Genomic DNA, 18,004 nt, shown 5'->3' with positions numbered 1-18,004 from the left:
TTTGAAGAAATTAGGGTATATCTGTAAGATTGGTTACAATATCATCAACTCCATGAGATATTTAAACTTGATAAACGAAATGGTTTTGCGACGAAGCCTTCCAGATTCGAAAAAGAATTGATTAACTCCAAAGGAAAAACTCGTTCTAAAATGCATAGACTCCTTCTTGTCTGGGAAGTCAAGGAGGAGGAGGTAAAATCAGTAATGGTTAAATGCGCTCAAGATCTGGGTTATATGAAGTTTACCGTGTGTTATGTATTGAAAGAAAATTTTATGAAAATGCAATTCCGCTGGTATTTAAGACCATTAGAACTATCTAAAATGTATAAAAATACCTCAAGTAAATGTTGGAGATGTGGGGAAGTGGAAGGTACAATGCTGCATATATAATAATAATAATAATAATAATAATAATAATTTTTATTTATACCCCGCCCTCCCCAGCCAAGGCTGGGCTCAGAGCGGCTTACAAGCAATAATAAAAACAAGATGAATGATTACAACTTAAAAACAAAAGTAAAATACAACATTAAAATAATGGAACATTAAAATATTAAAATGTAGCCTCATCGGAGGAGAAGAAGGAAAAGAAAAAAGAAAGAGAGGGAGGGAGGGAATCAAATTGGCTCCAAGCCAAAGGCCAGGCGGAACAACTCTGTCTTACAGGCCCTGCGGAAAGAAATCAGATCCTGCAGAGCCCTGGTCTCATGAGGCAGAGCGTTCCACCAGGCCGGAGCCAGAGTTGAGAAGGCCCTGGCTCTGGTTGAAGCCAATCTAACTTCCTTAGGGCCTGGGACCACTAGGGTGTTGTTATTTATGGACCTTGAGGCTCTCCGTGGGGCATACCAGGAGAGGCAGTCCCGTAGGTACGAGGGTCCTAGGCCGTGAAGGACATATATGTGGAACTATAAGAAAATAAAGAAATTTGGGGAGGTAATTTATAACAAGCTCAAAAAGATGTTTAAGATCTCCTTTATTAAAAAGCCGGAAGCTTTCCTTTTGGGTATACTAGGTTCAGACATCCTAAAACAGCGAGTAAGATATTCTTGTATGCCACAGTAGCTGCAAGAATATTAATCGCAACACACTGGAAGGGGGACACAATCCCAACCAAACTGGAGTGGCAAAGCAAATTGTTAGAATACATTGAGCTGGCAAAAATGACAAGGAAATTGAGAGAACATACTGATCAAAGAATGGGACATGTACAAAAAATATCTTAAGGAACATCGCAATAACAGGACATCAATGGCAGGCCTTGAATGATCTCTGTGGTACAGTAGAAACTCATAGAATAAGTCATCAATGAAAACGGAAAGTGCCCTTGAAGAAATAGGTGGTAGATGCATGATGGGGTGACAGGAAGTCATCACACATGTAAGAAGATTTAAATGTGATTTGATGTAATTTTTTATTATTTCTGGATTTTTGTTTCTTTTAATTTCAATAAAGCATTCAAAAAACAACAACTTTGCTTTTCTCAAATTTTTTGAGAACACACTTTCCAACTACAGGGTTCTTGCACAGTCTTCACCCATTTGAACTGGGCTTGTACATGAAAACCACCCAGTGGATTTCACACCAGTATGGAAAGAGCCAGAATGAGCAGGTGCCATGCCAATTTGGAAGACATTAGATTCTTGAGGATACTGCTTACAGCCCTCCACCGCAGTCTTAGTGCTGCAATAGCAAGGAACGAAAGGAAGCCAGTTTTAAAACACTGAAAAGACACTTTACTAAACCATGTGAAATATAGAAATGTGGAAATTAACAAGGTATATTTCAGGAAAGCTAACATGCACACAAAACTGACTAATTCTTGCCTTCCACAGCAGTCTTTGTTACATATGGTATATGAAGCAAGAATTTTTTAGAAGACTGAAATGACACCTGCCTAAACCACCACAGCATAGCCCGCAACCGTCCTGTTTTTACTGGGACATTCCAATTTTTTTTTTTTTAATAAAAAAACATTCCTGGCTTCTGATTGGATCCTGGAAAGTCCCAGAAGTTACCTCTGGTTATCCAGGCACTGAAGCTGGCGTGCCACTCCACTTCCCACTTTCCCTCTCTATGGTTACTGTGGAGGTCCGTCGGTGTGCTGTGACAGTGGCAGGCAGGCGGGCGAGGTGGATGGGGATAGTGGCTGTGAGGGGCATGGTGGAAGAACCTCCATGATCAGGAAGGCTCAGGAAAAGTCCTGTGGATGTGGGCAGGGGGGCAGATATTGAGACTACATCTGGAATGTGGAAAGTGGGAAGGGTGACTGTCTTCCAGGGGTAAGGGTAGCTGGAGGGAGGGAGGTGGGTGGGTGACTGGGAACATTCACCAGAGGGGGTGGGGGAAACAAGGAATGTAGGAATGTAGGGAATAGACAGGGCTGCAGCTGAGTGGGGTCCTTGGCAGCTGAGAAAGGGGAGGGGGCAGGGTGGCACTGGGTAAGAGCACTCAGGGTGGGGGGTAAGCAGAACTGCAAAGGTGGGTGCAGAGGAGAACAGAGAAAATGGGCTGGGTGTTGGTGGTCTGGACTGAGCAAGATGTGTGTATGTGTTGTGGGGGAGGCAGGACATAAATCCGTCTCTTCAGGGGGGAAATGTGATGGGGGAGGAGGTTGGACTTGAGTCCCAATTTTTATCCCCGGGGTAAAGATTTGCCATAGAGAATATGGAAATGTGGAAGTTCAGATACTTCATTCACTAAATACTATACTCTCCAGCTACACACACAAGCCTAAAATCCTGATACTTACAGCCAGATCAGTCTAAAAGTTACATAAACACTGAGAGCTGCATTAACAAATGCATTGAACATATACTTCCTGTGAAATACCACTCACAATGGTGTCAGTGGAATTTGGTTATGGTACAAAGTTCAGTTCTCTCACAAAGGACATTTTCCACAATAGTCACATTTAAGTAAAATAAGATGTTTAATGCCCAACTATTAGAATGGTTTACTTGAAGCACTGCACTTATCCTGTCAGCAGGTTCTTAAGAAACACCTATTTAAAGTCTGCTTATAGCTAGGTTAACAACTCTCTCACTTGAAATCTGGGATAAAAGATTGTAACTAGAAGCAATTTAATTCATTCAATGTACTTTTAAAAATATTAATTTAGCACTTGAAACCTGCTCTTTAACTGAGTTGTTTCACCAGAAGGGAAGTTGTAAATGGAAATACACCAGGGATTCAATTTGTGTTATTCTATCATGCCAGTGTTTTTGTTTTTATTTTAGGGCTATTACTGTTTCAAGCTGCTATCAAGTTGCTTCCTTCCGTGAACAATATATATAGATATATAGATATATAGATATAGATATATATATTCATAACCCTGCTTTTCAGTCAAACTCATAGGCCACTTTTCAAGCCAATTAAAATCCACTGGCATTCCAAGGAGAGAGTGCCAGCTCCAGGGCAGGAGAGAGGGCCAGGGGAGGCAAGTCTGTATTTCAGTGAGCTCAGAAGCACACTAGCCAAAAGAGCCAGCCTTGCTCCCTGTCTTGAACCTGGGGGGCTGCTGCACAATTGGTGTTAAGACCCCTGCCCATCTCTGCAGTTCCAAAGCTAAGGAGGTTTTCCTGTTGCTTCTTAAGGTAGGGCCCAAACCAAGGAAGGGGATTTCAACTGAACATCATTATGCCAATAAAGGCTGAATGAATGAATGAATGAACTAAATACTGGACAGAACTGTAGCAAACTCTGCGTGGGGCTGCCTTTGAAAATTGCCCAGAAGTTTCAACCAGCCTCAAGAGCTGCAGCCAGATTGTTGACTGAGGTGATTATAAGGAGCAGACAATTCCCTTGTTGCAACAGCTCTCCACTGACTATGGGTCTGTTTCGGGGCACAAGTCAAAGTGCTGGTTATCACCTACAAAGCCTTACATGGCTTAGGTCCAAGCTATCAGAAATACTGAGGTCTTCAGGAGAAGCCCTTCTCTCGGTCTCACCACCCTCACAGGCGCGCTTGGTGGGGATGCCCAAGAGGGTCTTCTTGGTAGTTGCTCCCAGGCTTTGGAACTCCCTCCTTAAATAAGGCAGACTGCCTCCTTCCTTCCACCGACCAGTAAAGGTCATATTCCATTCCTTCCACTGTTCACCGATTAGCGTATGCGCTGCGGCCATAAATAAGTCACAGAGTGCATATTCAGTCTCTGCCATTAAAATTCCTCTCTGGAGTTCTTCCTCAGCACAGTTTAAAACAGGATATTTTCTCCCATTCAGCCTCTCCGTCATACGTGCTCGGCAGCAATTCATTCTTTTTTCACTGCACCAACAGCACTCCTAGCCCAGTCCAGGAATAATTTTAAATAAAGTCCATTCAGCCTTGGTTGAGGGGGGAGGGCATAGTAAAATCTAGTTAGATTCCTTGTTAAGCATAAATCAAAAGCCTCGCTCCTCTTTTCCGAGGTAACAAACAGAATAACACAACAGAGGCTACATAAGTCTCTTTCATTTTGCAGGGGAGGACAAGAAGGAGACCATTTGAAAACCATATAAAAGCACAGAGCACCTTGCCCTCCCCCTTCCTTTCCCAGCTGTTGTAAGGTTTCTCAAGTTTCAAAGAAAACATTCAGATACCTTCAAAGAGCTGGAAATTTTGGAGGAAACAAGAACAAATCATGGCGGAGACGGCAGGGACACACTCCCAGGTCGCACCCGCTCGGCCTTTCCAGTTGGCAGACACCGGCTTGAGCAGCATAGCAGGATGCAGTGAGCTCCCCAGACCACACTGCAGAACACTGCCAGGATTTTTGCCTCATAAATCCTGGCTTTCCCCTGCAGAGGGCAGTGAGGAGTGATCACTATTGACTCGTGACGAAGCTGAAAACCCAAGTAAAGACTTTCTTGCTCCAACAGGCTTTGGGAGCTGACTGCTTTTAAGGAATGGGCTGTTTTTATTGCAATTATTTGTATGGTAGTAATATATTTTTTTATGTATATGTATAGTTTTAATTATATCAATGTTTAATTGTTCATTAATGCTTGTTTTTCTTCTATGTTTTTAGCTGTTCTTATTTTTATCTGTAAACTGGCTTGAGTCCCTCTGTCAGGGGAAAACGAGGGGAATAAATAAATAATAATATCAACAACAACTTCCTTAAGGCAGGAGCTGTTTGACAGTGGAGCAGGCAGCCTTAGAAGGTGGTGGACATGTCTTCATTAGAAGTCTTTCACATATTATATGTTCATCTCCCAGACCCTCTTATGGATGTGGTAGAACTGGATTTTACTATTAGAAGTTGGTGGTTTTACATTCCTGAAAGTACAGGGAAAAAACCTTTTTTCTCAAATCTTAAGTTATTAACATAAAACATTTACAGGTATACAACACACCCTTTTGAAGTAACTCCCTATGTGTACATGACAGAGCGTAACCAAATCTGTTAAGAATGCTGCCTAGCCAGGCCAAACCAAACCAAACCAGAAGCTATTACTAGAGTATTTGATTAAATGCAGGGCTTAATCTCAAAGAAGTCATCAGCAGCCAAATAGGAACAGCTGAGCAAGTAAAGCTTTTTATTGGAGCGCAGTGACAGGATTAAGGAAATTACCCAAACTAGGTCAAAGAAGTAGAGAGGCAGTCAAACTTCAGCTGTTTTTGCTTGTTTGTTACACAGTACAAGCAGGGCTTTTTTTCCAGCCAGAACTCACTGGAACTGAGTTCCAGCACCTCTTTGCTGCGTTCCGCCAGCTCTGTAGTGCTGGGTGCTGTCCCCCTGCACAGCGCTCAGGCTGCACAACAGAGGTGTCGGGAGGTACGGCACTTTTCTTTTTCTAGGAAAGTGAAATCTGGGGTTATTAATCATGCAAGAAAGTATGTGCTATGTTAGTTAATTTACGCAAATGAAGCATGCACATCAACACAAATGGATACATTAAATGAAGCAAGTGAGTTCAGAGCCCAATCTTCTTTTCCTCTTTGCCAAAACGCTTCCCCTTAAACGAAGCATCTATGTCAGCCTGTGTTTCATCCCTGAGACACACGGTAACAAAATATGAATTGCAAAGATAAGACGGGTCAGCCAGCACAAGGAGCCTTCTCTTTCCCTAACGCCGCCTGCTCTGCAAGGCGGGAGGCCAAGCTCATCCCATTCATCAGTTCTTGTTTTCAGCCTTGCACTGACATGTCAGGGTAGTTATATATATTCATTCTGCCTGCTCTGCCATCACAATCAGATTTGTAAACTAACTGCTCAACTGTCAGGTTTGCTGTGAGTCACATTTTATTTTAATAAAAACCTCTTGAGAGGGAGACAGATTCTCGATTAAGTACTTACTGGAGAGTCTGAGCTTGGCTAAGTGAATTCCATTTAGTCTTAGGGCTTGAAGATAAGTGAACCAATATGAATTATTGGCAATCCAGATATATCATGGGCCATAAATTTAATTGTTACATGTTACATCCAACTTTTCACAATCAATACAATTTACTAAACAAGTATAAGGCCATGACTTGAGAATGGTCTCCTCAGCAGACAATTGCATAATCCAAACATAGGTAGGCATTCATATTTATAGACAATAAGGGGGGTTGCAATTATCTTTTGGAAAACTAAAGGAAAAATACCGTATTTTTTGCTCTATAAGACTCACTTTTTCCCTCCTAAAAAGTAAGGTGGAATGTGTGTGCGTCTTGTGGAGCGCATGCAGGCTGCGCAGCTATCCCAGAAGCCAGAACAGAAAGAGGGATTGCTGCTTTCACTGCGCAGTGATCCCTCTTGCTGTTCTGGCTTCTGAGATTCAGAATACCGTATTTTTTGCTCTATAAGACTCATTTTTTCCCTCCTAAAAAGTAAGGGGAAATGTGTGTGCGTCTTATGGAGCGAATGCAGGCTGCGCAGCTATCCCAGAAGCCAGAACAGCAAGAGGGATTGCTGCTTTCACTGCGCAGCGATCCCTCTTGCTGTTCTGGCTTCTGAGATTCAGAATATTTTTTGTTTTCCTCCTCCAAAAACTAGGTGAGTTGTGGTCTGGTGCGTCTTGTAGAGCGAAAAATACGGTAAATCATATGAATTATTTTCAAATTATTTATGGACTGACTCCAGGTTATTTACTTAGAAGTAAATTTCAGAGTGTTCAAAATGTTACGGGCCTTCATCATACTTGGGGATGGGAGCACCCCAAGTATATGATGTATAATATTATTGGTAAATTATTGCTTTTTCATACCACCCCCAGGACTAAGAGCTTCCAGGTGCTCCAGAATGTTGAGGACATAGAGATAGAATAATTTAGAGTAAACTGAAACCACAGAGCAACACTCCTGCTTCCTTGTTGCAGACCCCACTTTGTAATACAACTATATTCCATCAGAATTTCAATGTGTATTGGCGTCCACTAGCTTGTCAGCGATCTTAAGCATGCTAAATCTGGAGTAAGTAAAATAGAAATTTGCAGGATGTGTGCAGACCAGGATTAATAACAGCTTCCTTATCAGGGCAAAACCAGAGGTGACTGGGCCAGGCCTCTTAGTTTGTTCATGTGATTGCCTCCTTCACATATCGAGGGGAAGCGAGGTCTAATTTTGACATGAAAAGGGGGCATTCAAGGGAATTCAATTCTTACCCCCCATCTCACCTCTGGAGAGCCCTGAAAAATTCTCCTAAGCCAGGCTTGAAAAAGAACTTTTGAGGTCTATTAGGCCACACTTCTAGAGAGAGGCTAACTTTAGAAGTCCCCAAATGCCTATCCAGAATTGCCAGCTTCTTGGTCTCTTCTCTTCTCCCATTAATTCCCAAAGTACTGGAGATATATGACTTTACTACCTATAACAAAGTACAACAGATGTGGAAGGCACAAACTTCGAGGAGTGCGGGGAATCCAAAGATGGTGGGCTCCTCTTTCCCAGACGAATATTTTGTCCATACAGCATACTATGACTTTACAGTGGTACCTCAGGTTAAGAACTTAATTCATTCCGGAGGTCCATTCTTAACCTGAAACTGTTCCTAACCTGAAGACCATTTTAGCTAATGGGGCCTCTCGCTGCCGCCGTGTGATTTGTGATCTCATCCTGAAGCAAAGTTCTTAATCCGAGGTACTATTTCTGGGTTAGCAGAGTCTGTAACCTGAAGCGTCTGTAACCTGAGGTACCACTGTAATTCTCTTTGAAATTATTTTTCCACAGTTTCAAGTCTATATTGCGTCATGTATCTATTGCCCAATGTGTCCCTGAAGCTCTGACTAGCTCGCCTTTTGTTTCCCATTCTAATAAAGAATTATACATTTTAGACAATAGCTTGTCCTCATTTGGTAATAATTGTTTTTCAAATTGTGGTTTTTTAAATAGGTTTCAGTCTGAGTGACCTCCATGTAAAATCCAGCAGTTCCCCATATGTCGCCCATTGTCTATCCATATTAACTCTCTTAATTGTCATTGCTTCAATGGGGGGGGGGGGAACCATATTGGTGTTTTCCTTTCCAACAAATTTTTGTATTTCTCCCAAACTCTATATAAATTCTTCCTAATAATGTGGTTTGTAAAACTCTTACAAATTTTAGTTTTCCCACACCAAAGACATGCATGCCAGGCAAATACTATATCATCGCCTTCCAAATCTAGAATTTGCTTGACTACCTTGGCTTTGGGGAACTGACTGTTTTTAATAACAGGGCTGGTGCCATGCTGTTTTTGTTGTGATTGTCTGTGTGGTTTAAACAGGTATCATATGGATAGATACATATGTTAATATAAATAGATAGCTTTAATTCTATTAATGTTTAATTGTTTTAAAATTATTGTCTCCTCAATGTTTTTTATCTATTCTTATTTGATCTGTAATCAGCATTGAGTCCCTGTAAGGGACAAAAGGTGCGATATAAATAAATAAATGAACAAAAGCCATGTTGGTACTATGATTTAATTGACTTTAAAATGTGAAACTGCACAAGCTTAGAGTATTATTATTTTAAATCAAGGTTAGCAATCTGTTTCTTGCTTGTTTTTTCACTCTAGTGTAGCAGGTACATAGAAGCAGTTTTAAAACATGGAATGGTGGAGTGTGGAGAGGAGAAAAATATTAATTGTGTGCTTTACAAGTGAAGTAATGCACATGACTATCTAATCAAGCTGTTCCCCATAAGACCATGAAGTCCGGGGTCTAAAATTACCTTGCTGAACCACTGGTTTCAATGGTTCTTTCTTCCAAGGCTAAGCATTTGTTCCTGTTTTTCAATTTGATGCCATTTTGTGTCATTCACCTCAACCAAGATGTAGATTTAAAAAGTGTACACACAATAAAATGAAGGGGAAATGCAGAATTCCCATTACTGGCATAGTTTGACTTATTAAGCCGCTCAATGAAGTTCGCTGCCCTGTCCCAATTTGCATTCCATTCAATTTCACCGACATTGGGGACTGGAAAAGGTAGAAGCCTTAATAGGATCACGACCCTTTCAGAAAGGTTCCTGGTATAGATTGCTGCTCCATTTTTTCCTGTTCTTTTCTGATTAGATGCAATATAATAGCACTGAAGCCCGCCTGCAAAAGGCAGGCTGTTTGAGAACAAAAGTAAATTCTCTGAGCTTGCTTTGCCCTTATTTATATAAATGAGCCTTTTGCTTTAAATGAACATCATACATTTGAGAATGAGCTTATCACTCACTATCAAACATGTGGCATTTTTTGTTAACACAGCCATTAAACTCAAAAATGCAAGTGAATATGAAAAAGGAAGGCTTCTCAATTTCAACCCACTTCCATTTTCTAAATACGGTACTTACAAAAATAATAAAACACGTTCTGCCTTTTAGGCCAGGATCTGATTCTCGCCCCCTAGGGGAAAATATGTTTTATTAATTTTTGAGTTTATATCACAGATACAGCAATACAGCTCAAAACACGTCAACCACAATGCTATGAAAGATCAGAACTTATTTCTGAAGGATAGTCTTAAAAAGTCTCTCCACATGTTACCATGGGACTGTAGCAGATTCTGAGTACTAACTTCTTGCTACACGTGCTCAGTAAACAATTGCCAAATGTTATAGAAAAGATAAGCACTTGTTTTTCCTTTAGTTGCATGAATTTGGCAAGTCAATTTTTCAGCCAAGGCTACTGTTCAAACCCATCCTCCAAATCTTACATATATAGTAAGTATGGAATAGTGTTGTCACATTGCAGTTTGCATGGCCACAGGCAGGTGGCGCTTCAAGCTTCAGTGTGATGAAGGTTGGTGGAAGCCCAGATGAGCTGCAGAGGGGCAGGCAGAACAGGCTGCAGCAGACTGCTTTACTGGCTCCTCCTTCCTTCCACCAGCCCTGGGGCCCCTGCCCCCAGGAGCCAGAGCTGACCAGAACCACTACTGTCCACCTTCTTCCTCCCAAATTAATTTGGGAATCTGCTGCGTCTGCCACCATGGCCAATTAGAAGCATGTTTGGGAGTGTGGGAAGGTGGCCAGAAGTGGCACCCTCCTTGCCTGGTAATCCACTGCTGCATCAGATGATTCCCAGGCTGGCTGAAGCTTCTGGCCTCCTTCCCCTGCTGCACCTCCTGACTGACCAATGATTCACCCTGCTGGGCTGCGATGGAAAGCGGACAGTCTTAGGAGCAGGCCTTGCTCAAGGAGGGGGCCGTGGTTTCCATTCAAGGTGGAAAGGAGCCATACAAGGAGGCTTTGAAACCCCTTTGTGATCCTCCCACCCAGTGCTTTGAGGGGGGGGGGGACACAGGGATACGCATACCCCTAAACATTTTGTGAATCTAAGTTTGGCCTCATTGAGGGGCAGTATTTCAATATGAGTAGGAAAATGAGAGCATTGGGGTGGAGGGTAGATGGGGTTGGCAATACACCAGCCACATAAAACACCTCAGGCTTCCACCTTACAGGGAATATATTGGTGGTGAACAAAATAATTTGTTTAATTGAGGAAGGAAAAATAGAGAGTATGTTCCATTTTTCAAACTACATACTCTTATAATTCTTGATAATCTTCCTATGCCCTTGGGGGGGTATTGGGTTGTTGTTGTTTTTGTTTTGATTGCATATTTTGTAGTTTTATATTTTGATTTTATTTTGTGAACTGCACTGAGACCTCTGGGTACAGGGCCATATATAAATTCGGTCAATCATTCAGTCAATACTATTCTCTCCTGGGCTGTCGCTATACATGAATCAGAAGTTTAGTTTTCAATATTAAGTGAGCTACTTTCCCAGTGTTTCCAAGAGTGATGTTTATTCACTAAGAAAGCATGTTTTAACCACAGTATTTGTGCTCAAGACACCCCCTGCAATGAAAGTGAACATGCCAAAAATTATTTGCATAAAACCAAGCCATATTAACTAACACATTGTAGCTTGAAAAACTTTGGTCCTTCTAGAATCTTGAAACAGTTCCATAACACGAGTTAAACTGCATTGTGATCAGCACAATACTAATATTCACCAGAACAGATTTGACAGTAATTGATCCTGTACTGCCCCTTGCTGGAGCTTCGTGTAATTATTATGATGTGCTTTCTAATGGAAAATTCTAATTAGCACAGGGACTGTTTCCCCTCACCTGAGCAAATATACATAACATTAGTTTTAAAGGGCAGAGCTCCATGAGCACATGATAATCAAAAATACAGAATGTTTTCCCCTAAAACATATAAGCCTGCACATCTGGGGGGGGGGGAAGATATTTTAACAACTTCAGCTGGTTTCTAAGGATAATGTCTGCCTTAAAAACTTGCTTGTAGAAATCAAGAGTACAGAGTGAATTCCATAACTGCAGGACCACCCCTGAGAAGGTCATTGTCTGTGTGCCTGCTAGCCAAATTGTTTTTGTAGGCAGGCACCGAAGCAGGTTCCCTGAAGCAGATACTGAGGTGTGGACAGGTTGGAACAGGTGCGACAACTACTTGAGGCTTTGAAGTTCATCATCAGCACTTTAAATGGGCCCCTGAAACACACTGGTACAATATTGGTGTAACATGCTAAACCTATTTGGTGCTAGCAGAAGCGGCACAGCTACATTTTGTACCAGATGCAGTTCTATAATGTAAGGTAGAATGCATTATAGTCTAGACTGGAAGTCACTAACTAGTGCATGGATAATGGAAGCAAAATCCATTCTCCCAGAATGGATCACAGAGGATAAAAAGCAGCTTTGTTCACCACCACCACCTGAGCATCCCTAGTCAGTAGTGAGGGCCACAGCACTCCTAACTCATGAATCTGATTCTTCAAGAGGAGCACAACCCCATCTAGGACCAGTTAGAATCATAGAATCATAGAGTTGGAAGAGACCACAAGGGCCATTGAGTCCAACCCCCTGCCAAGCAGGAAACACCATCAGAGCACTCCTGACATATGGTTGTCAAGCCTCTGCTTAAAGACCTCCAAAGAAGGAGACTCTACCACACTCCTTGGCAGCAAATTCCACTGTCGAACAGCTCTTACTGTCAGGAAGTTCTTCCTAATGTTTAGGTGGAATCTTCTTTCTTGTAGTTTGGATCCATTGCTCCGTGTCCGCTTCTCTGGAGCAGCAGAACACAACCTTTCTCCCTCCTCTATATGACATCCTTTTATATATTTGAACATGGCTATCATATCACCCCTTAACCTCCTCTTCTCCAGGCTAAACATGCCCAGCTCCCTTAGCCGTTCCTCATAAGGCATCGTTTCCAGGCCTTTGACCATTTTGGTTGCCCTCCTCTGGACACGTTCCAGTTTGTCAGTGTCTTTCTTGAACTGTGGTGCCTAGAACTGGACACAGTACTCCAGGTGACGTCTGACCAGAGCAGAATACAGTGGCACTATTACTTCCCTTGATCTAGATGCTATACTCCTATTGATGCAGCCCAGAATTGCATTGGCTTTTTTAGCTGACGCGTCACACTGTTGGCTCATGTCAAGTTTGTGGTCAATCAAGACTCCTAGATCCTTTTCACATGTACTGCTCTCAAGCCAGGTGTCACCCATCTTGTATTTGTGCCTCTCATTTTTTTTGCCCAAGTGCAATACTTTACATTTCTCCCTGTTAAAATTCATCTTGTTTGTTGCAGTTGCAAACCTCCATCCCGAAAAGTAAATTTCCCAAGCAAAAGCCCCTTTAATCTTATTCGGATTAAGCTTCAGTTTGCTTCCCCTCACAGAACCCAAAACTGCCTCAGTTTTTTAAAAAACATTTCATTTATTAAATTCATATACTGCCCTTCAGCCGAGAATCAAAGGGCAGTTTATAGTATAAAAACACAAAAGTATGGTACATAACATAATAGCAAACAAAGCAATAACCCTCCACACACTTGTAACGTTTTTGCCTGGTGCCTAAATATATGTAGTGATGGAGCCAGGCGAGCCTCTCTAGGAAGAGCATTCTACAAATGGGGAGCCACTGTAGAAAAGGCCTGTTCTCCTGTTGCCACCCTCTGCTCCTCTCATGGGGGAGGCACACGAAGCAGGGCCTCAAGGCACCAGTTCAAGTAGATGGAAAAGAGAGGGAGGGTCTAGTATTTTCCTTGTACTGATTATACTTCAACCCAAATCTCTGGGTGACTTTCCCCCCACATGTGGGGCAGTCTAAGAACTCTAAGGCTCCCTATAGAACATTGGCCAAGGAATAGAATTAAAAATGTGTGGAAGAAGGAACTGAATGGCTGGGAAAGGAGGGTAGAGGAAGGGACACATAAAGAAAAGGTAGTGATAAACTATCACATTGTCTGGGCAAAACATTTCCTAGTTTTCACTGAGAAGCTATTTTTAAAAGTCTTGAGGGACATACGTAGTGCAGCAATTAAAAAACAACAACAACCCACTAGAACATTTGCAAAGCTAACCAGGGTCCGGTATGGTTTCAACTTGGATAGGGGAAACCATGTGCTGAGATTTCTGCATTGCAGAGAGTTGGACCAGATGACCATCAGGGTCTCTTCCAACACTACAATTCTATGATTCCATAAGTGAGAGCTATGCATAGAAATCAAAAGATAAATCCAAGATTTTACTACAGATGACATTGGGCATCAGTGGCTCCGCTCCCCAACAGCACAATGAGTTCTGGCCACACTCAGTGGGCACAGAATTGCTGGCTGACTAGTTGGGGTGGAGGAAGAACGGAATGGAGGGACTGGCACCCCAAAGAGAACCAGGACATGCGGCAAAGTTAGTTGCAGGACGCCACTCATGACCACCACCATCATGATCCAGACTATTATTCCCCAAAAGCTTGCTGCTTGAGACTGCAAGCACACCATCATCATCCAGCAAGCATACTGACATACCATTTATAAAGAGCCTTTCTAATCCCTATTAATTTTGTATTACAATGGGGGATGCACAGACGCTGCCACCTAAGGCCGCCCAGCAAATTCGAGGCTCAGCTGTGATTTGAGCTAGGGATTGCCTTGCTTTTCTTATCTCTGTGTTAGTTGGTCCCTCAACAGGAGATAACACACAAAAACATTCAGACCCTTGAGGCTTAGTCCAACTAACAGTTAGTGCAGATAAAACTACTTCCAGGATAAAAATGTTCAGATGGTCTTTCAGGGGGCAGAAGGATCCACCACTGGGGACAGGCAGCAGGAAAGCCCCCCTCCCAAGAGAACAGGGGTCCTCTTTACCTCTTTACCTTTACATCAATATAGCTGGAGGGTTTTAAACTCCAGCTCCAGAAACATTAATGCATTAGTATTCTACTGTTAAAGAAGCATTTGAACCCATCTTTAATATACCAGGAATCTGAAGTCCAACAAACACAGTTTTTTCATAGAAAAGTCAGGTCAGTGAATGGAATCTTTCTCCTTCTGCTGTAGTATTTTCTATTAATCTTCATTAGTACACTAAGAAAATGGTGTTGGCTTTCAGTGTGTTTCAGAAATAGATTTGTTCACATTCAGAGCCATTGTGGTGCCCTGACTAAAGGAATTGTCTATATGAGGGATCACAATTGTAACACAGTACATTTAAAAGGCCATCTACGCTTACCTTTTCTTGCATTATTTTAAAAAGAGCAACTAACACCAGAGGAGATTTCCCAACTCAAGAAAATAGTATTTTGGTATAGCACTGAAAGGGAATTTATTGACAACTGAGCAGATACGTATGATACACATTGGCAGCTACTGTCACACCTTTTTGAAGGCCAGGTGCAGCAAATTCAGGTTCACACAACCCCTAAACACATGCATATGGAAAACGGCCTAGACTTTGGAACTCCCTCCCTAGAGAAGTTAGAACAGGCTTTGAGGAACTGACTGCTTTTAGTTAAAGGGCTGGTGCCATTCTGTTTTTATTGTAATCATTCATTTGGTTTAAGTGTGTGTGTGGTTTTAATTCTATCAATGTTCAGTTGTTACGTAATTATAGTTTCTGTATGTTTTTAGTGGTTCTTATCTTTATCTGTAAGCCACCTAGCTTCCCATCAGGAAAAAAGGCATAGTATAAAATGATGATGATGATAAAGAATGGTAAAGCATCAGGTCAGGAGGCAGTGCAGGCTGACATGTGCCATAGCCCTGCCTCGTGTTGCTGTTGCGCACAGTGGAAATGCTTCATCAGATCTGTGCATTTGTATGGATTATTTATTCTTAGATTTGTAAAGACTTATTTAAAACAGAATGGTGTGTGACGCTCATCTCCGCTTTCAGGCTGAGGGAGCCAGCGTTTGTCTGCAGGCAGGTTTTCCGGGTCATGTGGCCAGCATGACTAAACCACTTCTGGCACAACGGGATACCATGACTGAAGCCAGGGCACATGGAAATGCCGTTTACCTTCCCATCGCAGCAGTACCTATTTATCTACTTGCGCTGGTATGCTTTTAAATTGTTAGGTTGGCAGAAGCTGAGACAAAGCAACAGGAGCTCACCCCATCACACAGATTCAAACTGCTGACCTGCAATTGGTAAGCCCAAGAGGCTCAGTGGTTTAGACCACAACACCACCTATGTCCCTAATCGGAAGGAACCAGAAGCGAAGTATGTGCTGCATCATGTGATGCTCCAGGACAGTGTATAGCAGTCAGTCCAGTTACGAAACGGCCCCCATGCTGAATGAGAGTTGCCAGTGAAACACTGCGTTTTGCTCAGCACAACTAGACTTTACCTCTGCAGCTTCAGCAACCTTTTCCACAAGTCTTCTCTCACTGAAAAAATGAGTAGTCCAGGTCACCCAAGTTATGGTGGTAACAGTACAGCAAGATAGAAATGTTTTCCTTCAGTCTACAGCAGGGTTAGGCAACCTAAGGCCCGGGGGCTGGATCTGGCCCAATCGCCTTCTAAATCCGGCCCGAGGAAGGTCTGGGAATCAGCGTGTTTTTACATGAGTAGAATGTGTGCTTTTATTTAAAATGCATCTCTGGGTTATTTGTGAGGCATAGGAATTTGTTCATTTTACTTTTTTCCAAAATATAGTCTGGCCCCCCACATGGTCTGAGGGACAGTGGACTGGCCCACGGCTGAGAAAGTTTGCTGACCCCTGGTCTATAGTGTTCTGAGTGCTGCAGCCACTCCTGCTAAGTTACCCCTCAGTTTCCCAGTAGATTTGTCATGTGGTGCAGCATCACCACAATATTGCAGCTAGTGCATTTGTAACAAAATTCTCAGTGAAAAGCTGACAGTAAAAGAAGGCATATTTTAAAAAGTATTATTTGTTGTATTTTTAATTTGGTCTTCAATCTCACTGGCAGGAATAAAAACAGAATTAAAATATAAATTTAACAAAATGTAATAAACTTAAACGATATAATCCCTAAACCAAGCACAGCAACAGATGTGAACTTTCACCATTCTTCACTACTGTCATACAAAAGTTGCTGAGAAGTTCAGAAAAAAGCAAAAGAGGAGTACTGTTTTTCTGTAGAGCAATGGAAAAATGTGCTTAATTCAGCAGGGTTCTGTAGCTAAATCTCAGTATATCCTATTTTCCCACCTCTATGTAGTTTTTATATGTATTATGAGTCATGGTTTATAGGATCTATGGAGGTCAATCAGTTCATTAAGAACTTTTGAAATGCAACTTTCAGAATTTGGAAAATATTATAGGAAGACTTTATTACTCCATTTTAACTAATTTATGAGATTTGTAGTAATATGATGGTAGATCTTGTTTTTGTTTCCACCTGCAGTCTGTCACCAAAGAAAGAATCCATTTTATGTTTTCTACAGGAACACAAATATTTGGGTGATCTTAAAAATACATATGCAAAATCACAAGAGCTGGCAATCCTGATTTCTTAATAATCACTCTAACATAGCATTAAGCTGCCCAGACGTCTCTCAGTTGCATGTTTTGAAGGTGTAAGCTACCTGTTCCCAAGGCTGGTCCTGTGACAGCAGAACTACTTTTATTTCACAATGTGCTTTATATGTGTTTTGACCTCAAGCATTTTGTCATCTTTACCAGAAGGAACTATTATGAAGAGTGCTTTTCGTTATGCCCTATAAATCCTTGGTTGCCCACTGCAGGAGCCTGATGGAAGCGATCAATCTGCCAAGGAATTACTACAGCAGCAAGCCTGCAAATGCTTTATGGTTTACTTACTCTAATTGTTCATTTCATGCCAAAAGCGTGAGGGTGATGCTGATCATACCTATTAAGCTTATTGCATTGGGGGGGTAGCTTTTTCTAAGAAACTGATTCCATTCAGGACTACGCATATTCAGAAATCTGAACCACAGGATTTTCAGACATGCTTTATTGGCAAACGGGTTTGCCACTGAAAAGCACAAATCTCACCCCAAGTGTCTGCATGTGCTGTGTTGAGTTTGCACACCCAAGTTTGCCCACAGCTGTTTGCCACTGCCTCTGATATGAGCCTCTCCCCTCCTTGTCTCCTCTCCTTCCTCCTCTTCTCCATTCCTCTCACTTAACAACCTTCCCTGCACTCTGTGTCTGTTTCTTGTAGCCCCCAAGGTTCTCATTTCCTCTACTTGGGCCTGTCTCTGACACACCAGCACCCTTTCTTTTCTCCTGCAGCTGGGAGACGTCTGAGAGAAGCAGCACAGAGACTGGTGTGCCACACTGTGGTATCCCAGCACACACAGGGAGGAGAGCATCAATTGAAAGAATCGAAGGA

General features: G+C 42.1%; 1 protein-coding gene across 7 annotated transcripts in view; it reads right to left on the bottom strand.

The window, feature by feature from the left end:
- LOC310661537 (poly(rC)-binding protein 3-like) overlaps positions 1-18,004 on the bottom strand; it is a 246,593-nt gene that overhangs the window by 110,727 nt on the left and 117,862 nt on the right. The gene's annotated exons all lie outside the window — the stretch shown is intronic.

This window comes from Podarcis tiliguerta (assembly GCF_965153285.1).
Source record: "Podarcis tiliguerta genome assembly, chromosome: 13".
Taxonomy (NCBI): Eukaryota; Metazoa; Chordata; class Lepidosauria; order Squamata; family Lacertidae; genus Podarcis; species Podarcis tiliguerta.
This window is presented reverse-complemented; position numbering and strand designations above follow the sequence as displayed.